This window comes from Myotis brandtii, unplaced genomic scaffold, assembly GCF_000412655.1.
Source record: "Myotis brandtii unplaced genomic scaffold, ASM41265v1 scaffold326, whole genome shotgun sequence".
NCBI classification, from domain to species: Eukaryota; Metazoa; Chordata; class Mammalia; order Chiroptera; family Vespertilionidae; genus Myotis; species Myotis brandtii.
The window spans coordinates 2389395-2400718 of NW_005362534.1; positions in this window are offsets into that span (position 1 = coordinate 2389395).

Consider the following 11324-nt stretch of genomic DNA (forward strand, 5'->3'; position numbering starts at 1 on the left):
TTAGCTGCAAAACAATTTAAGTGCAACAGAATGACCATATCAAGAATTTGGAAACGTGCTTCTGAAAATAATTGTCAAGGAGAATCTTATGTTAATGTTGATTCTTTGAAAAAACAAAAATGTAAATGCTAAGATTATGGAGAAAAACTTGAAAAACTTAGACATATTCCTCTTAGCAGAAAAGGCACCATATTAGCCTTTGATAATATTTCTCCCGAAATACTGGATAATACATTTCTGTCACTTCAACAAGTTATGCTGGAAGCAATGAAGAACGATGGCTCCAATAATTTTAAGTTCAAGCATATAGGGAAAGCAAAGCTTCGCAGCCAAGAGATCCTATCTACAAGTTTAAAATGCAGTAACGAAATTATTGAAAAATCCAGAAACTATATGAACACTCAAAATAAAAATTAGGAGTACTATTTTTAATTTATTGTTTAATTTAATTGAGTTTTTGATAATAAATGTAGCGTTCTATATTTTCTTTTGCTACTATTATTATGGGACAAATTACATTCATCAACTGCTACTATTATTATGGGACAGAGGGAGTATGTGTTTTCCGATGGTCTTAGGCGACCCCTGTGAAAGGGTCGTTCGACCCCCAAAGGGGTCGTGACCCACAGGTTGAGAGCTGCTGCTTTAGAATGAAACCCAAAATTAATAACCTTACATTGCTTCCCACCAAGACATACTGACTTCTCTCAGCAGGCTACTCCCAAGAACAGCTATGTCTATTTATATCTATGGGCATTTACTCATTTTTCTCCCATCACCTTCTTTCCACTTAAATAAAATGTTTCCTATCTTTAAGGAACTATCTCAAGCCCTACTTTTTGACCATTCAGGACAAATTATTTCTCAGAAATTCTATTAGTAATTGTAATAATAATAATAATAATGGCAATAATAATAGCCAACCCTTTTTGAGCATATGCTATGTTTGAAACACTGTTATAAGCATTATACATATATTACTTAATTTATAATAACAGCTGGAAAAATTATTATCACTCTTATAGATGAGGAAACTGAGACAGAGGAGGTGAAGTAATTTTTTCATGAAGAGATGAAGTAATACATACAGACCACATGTTAGATTTCATATACTTTCTCATCTTTACACTCACTATCTCCTTTAATCCTTACAGCAATCCCATTAAGTAGGCATTATTTTTATTTATTTATTGAGAGAAACACATGATTGGTTGCCTCCTGCACGCACCCTGACCAGAGTCCAGGCCAGGGAGGAGCCTGCAATGGAGGTACGTTCCCTTGACAGGAATCAAACCCAGGAAGCTTCAGTCCACAGGCTGACACTCTATTCACGAGCCAAACCAGCTAGGGCCCATTAAGAAGGTATTATTATTCCTATGTTTAAGATGAGAAAACTGAAGCTCAAAGAAGTAAATGACATTATTCAAAGTTACACAGAGAGTAATGTAACACTAAAAGATTAAACCTAAATTGTATACTCACAACACCTTGATTTCTAAGTACTAGACTACTAATAAGGTCCTGAGGATCAGCGCCACATCTTATCCTTCTGGGCACAGTGCCTACACAAAAAAATATTAATAAACAGAAAATAAAATGCTCTAAAAATATTTTTTCTAATAAGGGGTCTAAAAGGAAATGTTGGAATGTTAGCCAAAACAGTAACTATCTTTTGCTTATGATAAAAATGAAAATTATATCTTCCTCTGAAACTATAAAGCTCCTAAAAGTTAATTAGCTTTGTGTTATTATTTTGATGCATCTCTGGACTTCTTAACCTAACTGCAAATTATTACATTAGCCATTCTGTCTGTGGCAAAATGAGGAAGGATAACACAGCCCCCAGTGTTCCTTATCCTTGAAAGAATTTCAGCTTGATATTTTGCTGTTTGTCTCTTGGCTTATTTCAGTCAGGATAGAAAGAAAGGAATGAGCCTGGCCAGCGTGGCTCAGTGGTTGAGCATCGACCTATAAACTAGAAGGTCACGGTTTGATTCCTGGTTGAGGCACATGCCTGGGTTGCTGGCTCAATCTCCAGTGTGGAACATGCAGGATGCAGTCAATCAATGATTCTCTCCCATCATTGATGTTTCTATCTCTCTCCCTCTCCCTACCTCTCTAAAAATCATTAAGACATATTTTTTTAAAAAGAAAGAAAGGAATGATTATTGTGTGGGTGTTTTTGCCTCATTTCCTTAGTAGTAGAACTATATTTCATCCAACTATCGAGGGTTGAGAAACCTCAGCTTAGCAAAGGAAGTAAACACAACCCCTTTTCAATAGAAAGGAAACCAATCAAGTTATACCTGACATTCAAGGAGTCCAAGTGTCTTAAGTCTCCACCAATTAAAACAAAATTGAGTCTAGTTCTTTCTGCAACTATTCTAAAGAAAGGTTTGAGGGTAAAGTTTTCTGAACCTTCTGTTCTGCTGATGAATGATAGGAAAGCCACTGTTGATATCAAGGGATTCGTGGAAATGGGAAAGAAGTATTGATTCTCAGAATTAGATGAAAACTTGTTGGTCATTTATGTTTAAACTAGAGGCCCGGGGCCCAAAAATTTGTGCACTCGGGGGGTGGGGGGCCCTCAGCCTGGCCTGTGCCCATTCGCAGTCCAGGACCCCTTGGGGGATGTCCACCTGTCGACTTAGGACCACTCCCAGGGGTATCAGGCCTAAGCTTGCAGTCAGACATCCTTCTGGCAGCCAGGGAGCCCTCGGGGGATGTCCAACTAAAGGCTTAGGCCCCCAAGGGATCGGGTCTAAACCGTTAGTTGGACATTCTTAGTGCTGCCACGGAGATGGGAGAGGCTCCTGCCACCACCAGTGCGTTGGCCAGCCATGAGCCAGCTTCTGGCTGAGTGGCACTCCCCATATGGAAGTGCACTGACTACCAGGAGGCAGCTCCAGCATTGAGCGTCTACCCCTGATGGCCAGTGCGCATCATAGCAACCAGTCATTCTGCCGTTCAGTCAATGTGCATATTAGCCTTTTATTATTATTATATAGGATGTCCCTATTTCCCCCCTTTTGCCCCCTCTACCCAGCTCTTTCCCCCACTTCTCTCTGGCCATCACCATACTGTTGTCTGTGTCCATGGGTTGTGCATATATTTTCTTTGGCTAATCCCTTCTTTAAATTCACTTCTTTAAATTTTTATTTTCAGATAAGTGCTTATAACTGCACTATTATATATTTTCTATTATATCATTTAGAATTAAGATATTTTTTAATTGAACCCTTGTAAATTTTAGCACAATTTAATAAATTATGCTAGAAGCAATTAGGAGATTTTTCATGTAATGCAGATACATTTCAATTAATATTTTATTAATTTTTAATTTTTTAATATTTTAATTTGAAATAATCTCATACATGTAAAAAAACCTATAAAATACTACAGCATATTATATGTACCCTTCACCCAATTTCTTAGGTGTTAATAATTTAAACATAACCATTATACAACTAACAAAATTTAGAATATATTTTTCTTATAATCTCTTTAATGTTACTTAATCCATTTACTTTGTTTTTGTTAATCTTCACCCAAGGATATTTTTCCATTGAATTTTAGAGAGAGTGAAGGGAAAGGGAGAGACACATTGATTGGTTGCCTCCTGCACATGCTCTGATAGGGACTGGGGATCAAGCCAGCAACTGAGGTACATGCCCTTGACTGGAATCGAACCTGGGACCCTTCAGTCCACGGGCTAATGCTCTATCCACTGAGCAAAACAGGCTGCAGCTTAATTCATTTACTTTTAATCTATATGTGTCTTTATATTTAAAGTGGGGTTTTTTTTATTCACCCTCATAATCTGTCTTTTAATTGGTGCATTTATGCCACTGACTTTCAGAGTGCTTACTGATAGAGGTACTACCATATCGGGCGGCTTCTGGGGCTGGCCTGCCCTGGATGGCGGCGCGCTGTCCCGCCCTGCCTGCAGTATGCAAATTAGCCGCCATCTTTGTTGGCAGTTAATTTGCATATCACACTGATTAGCCAATGGGAGGCGTAGCAAAGATATGGTCAATTACCATGTTTGTCTATTATTAGATAGGATATCTTCCACAATATTTCCTCCAACTGTCACTGCCTATACTTAAAAGTATTACAGAAAATGCTTAAATTCCAGAGTTGATAAATTCCATTTTGGGATGGCTCTCATCTTATTGTAGTGAAACATTTTTTCTTATCCAGTCTTTCATAGTAATGAATTAGTCCTCTGAAGTTACCATAGCCAGATATTATTATCATTACATTTATTACTGTTTTATACTTATATTAGAGGTCCAGTGCACAAAATATGTGCACTCAGGCGGGTCCCTCTGCCCAGCCTGCACCCTCTCACAGTCCGAGAGTCCTCAGGGGATGTCCGACTGACAGCTTAGGCCTGTGGGAGCACACTGACCACCAGGGGGCAGCTCCTGCATTGAGCATCTGCTCCCTGGTGGTCAGTATGCATCATAGTGACTGGTCATTCTGCAGTTCGGTCGATTTGCATATTAGCCTTTTATTATATAGGATAAAATAATATCATAATCTGTATCTACTAACAAAATATTTGACAAATATTTTCTATGCGCATAAAATTCTGTTGCTAGATACTGTTTATTGGGCCATTATAATAAGAATTTATAAATATTAAATTTATTATTGAGACAGGGGATCTTTGAGGTATAATACTGAGCACATTACAGATATAAACTCATAAAATCCTCACAATCATATGAGGTAGATATCATGATCTCTTTATTGCAGATGAGAAAACTGAGACTCAAATAAATTCGGTCTTTTCCCAGTCCTATAGCTAAGTGGTAGAGCCAGGTTTCTCTAGATCCTCAGTTGGTGTTCAAAAAAACAACAAAACAAAACAAACAAACAACTAGTCTATACCACCTCCCAAATCAAGATACCAGCTCTGTGCAAAAACACTATGCAGACACTTCTAGTTTTTGAATCAGATACTTTACTCACAAGCCCTTACATAGTATTTGATAGATAAGCTATGTGTTTGTGTGTTAGCTTGTATATGCTTAACAGTAGCCAAGTACTTAGAAAATATAAAAATCTAACTTCACATAAAGATATTTTGCCAATGCTGCTAGAAATCAACAGGGGAGAGCCTTCTCAGTTCATTCCATATTGGCAGACAAGAAAATGTCACAACTTTTATGGCTGCAGTGACTACCCCTTTTTTAGGCTCAAGTAGACTCTGAGTCACTCTTTTCCACTTTCTTTGTACCAGGGGGCAGAGAAACATTGTTTGGACATAAAGTCAGCCCAATATATCCACCCCAGAGTGGCATGTACCTTCAGTGTTATAAACTAAGAATAATATCTAAAGATTAAAAAAATAAGAGGAAGCTTCTGTTCCATCTGATATCACTGTAACTTACTTAAAATGTTTTGCTAGATTTTAAAACCTTATTAAATATGTTGTGGATCATCTTTTTGTAAAAATATATTTTATTGATTTTTACAGAGAGGAAGGGAGAGGGATAGACAGTTAGAAACATCAATGAGAAAGAAACATTGATCAGCTGCCTCCTACACACCCCCTACTGGGGATGTGCCTGCAACCAAGGTACATGCCCTTAACCGGAATGGAACCTGGTACCCTTGAGTCCTCAGGCCGACGCTCTATCCACTGAGCCAAACCGGTCAGGGCTGTAGTGGATCATCTTGATGTTGTTTCAGGTATTTTTCCAACCACTATTATCATATGCTTGTTTCTAATAGGAATCATGTTTCAGTTGCCAATTCCACAAACCTCTAACCAGCGTCTTAAGTCATTTTTTTAAATGTGATTGCTTATTGTGTTACTGTATTGGACCTCATCTGTAAAGCTTATTTAATTGTGTGCTATGATTACTTGCTTGCAAATACATGTAGCCTACTTAACACCTTGCAAATTAAGGCACCTTGTTGGCAACAAAATTACTCTCCACGAATCTTGTAGACACAGGAAGACTATCTTTTTTTTTTTTTTTTTTTTCAAGTCTCTTTAGAATTAAGAATTGAGCACAGTATACAAAAGTATGGTCCATATCCATTGTCTAGTGTCTTAGTCACATTTTACATTCATAAGGAATCCCAGATTAGAAAGTGACTGCTGAACCATTAACACCCATGATGATGTCAATAAAAAAAAAAAACTAGAAAATAACAAGCGTGGGAGAGGAAGTGGAGAAACTGGAATAATCATACATTGCTGGTAGTAATGTAAAATGGTTCAGATGGTATGGAAAACAGTTTGGTAGTTCCTTAAAAAGCTAAACATAGCTTTACCATATGACCCAGCAATGCCACTCCTAGGTATGTAACCAAAGGAATTGAAAGCAGGGATTAAAGAGTTACTTACATGCTAATGTTAATTGAAGCATTATCAACAATAGTCAAAAGGTAGAAACAACCTAAATGTCTATCATCAGATGAATAAACAAACAAAATGTAGTATATCCATACAATGAAATATGCGGTCTACAAAGGGAATGAAGTACTGATATATGCTACAACACAGATGAACCTTGAAATCATTACGTGAAGTAAGACAAACACAAAAGGATAAATACGGCATTATTCCACTTACACGAGGTATTCAGAATAGACAAATTCATAGAAGCAGAAAATAGATTAAGGTTAACAGGGTATGGGGGAGGGGAGAATGGGGAATTATTGCTTAATATTTTCAGTTTCTGTTTAGAATGATGAAGAAATTTGGGAAACAGATAGTGGTGAAGGTTGCACAACATTGTAAATGCAATTGATACCACTGAATCTACACTTAAAATTTTAAAATTTATGTTATATATATTTTACCATAGTTTTAAAATATTAATAATATAATATACCAAAATGGGTAAATTTTATGGTATGTGAATTATAACTCAATAAAGCTGTTGAAAATTTTTGCTGCTAGACTAGCAATAGTAACTGTAATGACAATGATGATGATAACAAGAGCAACAACTACCATTTGGAAACTATCATACTAGAAGTTTTACAGGGGTTTACCTCACAATAGTTCTTTAAATTAAACATAACAGTATTGTCTCACTTTTCATATAAGGTGCAGAAACTCAGGTAGCTCATGCAATTTGCTTATGGTCACAGAGCTAATAAATGATGAAGCTTGGATTTAAATTGAAATCTAAAATTCCTGCTCAAACTTCCTCACCGGGCCTATATCCCTTAAAATTTGGAGCAGTTACATATGTTCCTATAACTCCCTTTTGTGGAAGGAAAAAGGAAGGAGTCCCACTCTTCCACTCTAATAAAGGAAGTCCAAGCCTTCATGTGGGCATTTCAGGTTCTAGAATAATGCTGGTCTTGACCCATATACATCTCTATGAGATAAAATCTGAATTGGGAAGATATGAGGATGTCTGCATGTATGGTGGTCTAATAGGGACTAATAGAAACAGAATGTTGTTGAAGTTAAGAACTTGGATTTTGTTGACAAGACTTGAATTTCTAGCATGCTTCTGACACTTTCTAGCTGTGTAGTTTTGTGCAAGTCACTAAACCCGTCTAAGACCCAGTTATCTCATCTATAAGATAAAACTAATACTTCTACTTCATAAGTCTGATGTGAGGATTAAGGGCAATAATGCCTGTAAGGCATCTGAAACAGTGCCTGGCACGGAATCAACACTCAACACATGGCATCTCTTGTTACAATGTAGGATGAGATGGGAGCTTTAGTAAAGTGGCGAAAACAGGCAAAAACTGTTTTAGTTTAGTAAAACATAGAAATTATAATATGAGATAAGGTCAATATTAGAAAAAAATTGTCCTGTGTTTTGCTCTCAAGAACAGAAAAGAAATTAAAGTCCTCCAGAGATACACAGGACTGAAAGAATCTGAAGATACCCGTGAGGATAGAACCAAAAACATTGTGGGAAGGCAGGCAGATTGAGAAACTAAGGGGCCCTGAGGGAGGAGAAAAGGGGCAGAGGCCATAGAAATAAGGGTAAGTTTATGTGGACTCTTAGGAGTTTATGGAAACAGAAGAAAATTATTTTATTCTAGCCTCTATATACTCACTGTATATTGAAGATAATTATATAACTTCCTTTCTTTATATCTTTTTTCATGTTTTATTTTAAGAAATTAACAGTATGTGCATGTCATCCCAGACATTACAGGAATAACTAAGAGATAACTAAGGGGATAAAAATATTATCATTAATAGTAGGGAGCACCCAGATTCCAAAGATGACTCAGAGTTAGGACTGAAGAACATATATTGCACCCTCCTCAAGTGGTTTCCATATCTCCTAATAATCTAGGTATGAGATGAAGGGGTTCAGTAAATACACTGGCACCTCTCATCCTGACTCAATTTTTAGTTATAAATATAAGATCTACACATGGGAATAAAAATTCAAACTGTACAGAAGGAAATAAAAGTAAAGTGTAAAATGTTTCTCCTTCCTAACTTTGTGCCATCCCTCAAATCCTAATTTCCAATTTAATGGACAGTTTTATACTTAATTTTTCTGGTAGTTACTTCCCTTATTCTAAACCAGTGGTTCTCCAATTTCTGTGTACACAACAATTACCTGCAAAGCTTGCTGCTTGTGTAAAAAATAGATTACTGGGCCTCACTCTAAAAAGATCTGGGGTGTAGCCAAGGAAACTGAATTTTAAAAAGCTCTGTGGGCAAATTTAATTCAGGTAGTTTATGGAATAACTTTGAAAAATGCTGTTATAAATTATACCTTAAATCTGTACATTTTAACCCATCAACTTATTAACATTCCAATATTGAAGATGGGAAATTTTAGCACTCAATCCTCTCTCCTTTCCAGCTTTTAATAATTATATTATTAGTTTTAACTTCTCTATTGATTGCCACTGTAATTTATAATGCAGCTAAACCTCTAGTTATTGATCCAGGTCCTTTACATGGTATAATATTGACTTTCACGATATAGGCTCCATCACACTTGTCCCCACCTTTAACCCTTCTCCACCTCCCAACCCTCTGTCAGCTCCCCATTACTATAATTAAGTTCACTATGACATGATTCTGGAAACCAAGAGCCACTGAAAATACTGTTACTTTTTATCATTAATGTAAATCTTATTTCCTTGTGAATCAAGGCACTTGCCTGTACAATAATGACATTGAATATATCACACGAACACTGGCACTTACAACCTGTGCCACTGCTCCAATTGCTTAGTTTGGCTTGCTTCTCTTTTCTTACACTGTATCAATTCTTCTAAATCAAATCGTGTATTTTTTTGCTTCATATTTGTGTTATAACTTTCTTATACATGTTATTTTGTGGAGAGTTTCTTTTTTTTCTTAATGAGCAGAATGAAAACCTAGATAAAAGGGCGGCTGGGCTGGAGGTGATGCAAAGAATTCAATAGCTATCTAGAAGATAGAAGTGACTAACTTTGGAATAGCAGTGTATTCGTTAGGTAGGCTAAGCTACAGTAAATATAGACCCAAATATACATAATGGTTCAAACAATATAAATGTTTATTTTTTGCTCACATCACTGTCCAAGGAAGATGCTCCTTGTCAGCTGGAGGCTCTCCTTAATTTGGTGCTTTTGGAATTTGGGCTCCTTCTAATATGGTCCTACTATCCTTTAGAACTTTGTGATAGTAAGCGGAAGGGGAGAGATTGCGAAGGGGGCACACCCTCATTTTAAAAGCTTTTGCCAGGAAATGATGTATAATACTTCCATACATATTCCATTCACTAATACTTAGTATCATGGCCACAACTTACTGCAGTGGAGGCTGAGAAATACAGTCTAGTTCCATGCCCAGGAAGAAAAAGAAATGGATTTTGAAAAACATCTAAAAGTCCCAGCACAATCAGTGAGGAAAAGTGAGAATCTTGGAATAATTCCTTATTCAGATTAGCCAACTAAGCAAATGGTGGTAGCAATAGGGAATTTAGGTTTTCTTGGAGGGATGTGGAGTAATGAGTTAGTTTTGGAACATGTCTATAAAATACATGTGTGGAGATATCCACTATATCTGCCTATGCTTATCCTTAAGGATTACAGACAAATGACATTGGTCATTAAGTTAATTTACTGTCTTATATGAGCTTTAAATGTATACCCAAATATAGAAGATTTATCTTAATCAAATCTCTGAAAATGTTTCCATTGAATCCTTCATTACTCATAGGCTCAGATGGGAAAAAAACACAACTTAATATTATTCCAAAGCAGAGAGCAAGTTCATCTCCCATGAAAGCTAAATGATATGTTCTATTCAGAACTGAATTTTTACACAGTGCACAGCCATTCACAATGTAAAGACAAGAGATTGGGAGCATTGTCCTGGTATGGCTGTGCTTGATTTCAAATCATGGGGAACTGGAAGAGGTGGAATTCTTTGCTAATTTATTTGTTTATTTTTAAGAGATTTCCTCTGGAAAAAATATGCTTCATGTACATGAGGGAGGTGAAAAGGAGCAATTAAAGTAACTGATGCCTGAGAGCAGACTCAGTTCAGTTCTGATCCCTCCGAGTAAATTGCCTCAATGTGAAATTACTCTCAGGTTCTTAAGTGGCCATATTCTACCCTGTCTGTAAAATCAACCATTAAGACAAATCTGAGTGTTCTTAATACAACTTGGTAAATATTAAGATTTTATTGTCCTTGATGATTATCTTGTGGTTAGAAAATGCCTTATCACCTCCAAGACAGATGTTTTTTATTTGAATGAACCAGGTGACTGGGTGAATTAAAATATTTCTACTTTTTTTACTTTAAAAATAACATATATATTTATTATTCATAAACCTGGATAATTATATTTAAATTAATATTTCCTGTACCTTTTATGTATCAAACTTTGTTTTATAATTAATTGTGTGATAACATCACAGGACTGGTGTGGGGTGGGAGCATTAAATACCTCACTGTAATCATCACAAAATGGGTAGTTAGGTGAGTCTACATGTTTCAACACATTCACTCAGGGTCAGCAGGGATAATATAATCTATATATATAAAAGGCTAATATGCAAAGTGTCCCCTCGGGAGTTCAACCATGAGAATGGGAGTTTGATCACTCGCTATGATGTGCGCTGACCACCAGGGGGCGGCACAGAGCGAAGGAAGGCCCCAACCAGCAGCCAGCAGTGGAAGGCCCTTGGCCCTGATCGCTGGCCAGGCCTAGGGACCCTACACGTGCACAAATTGCATACACCGGGCCTCTAGTTTATTAATAAATAGCTATCAAATATGCTTAAGAATTGTCAAAAATGTTATCCTGTGAATAATAGGACAATGAAAAGTGACTATAAAATAAAACACTATGGAAATCTATAAATCA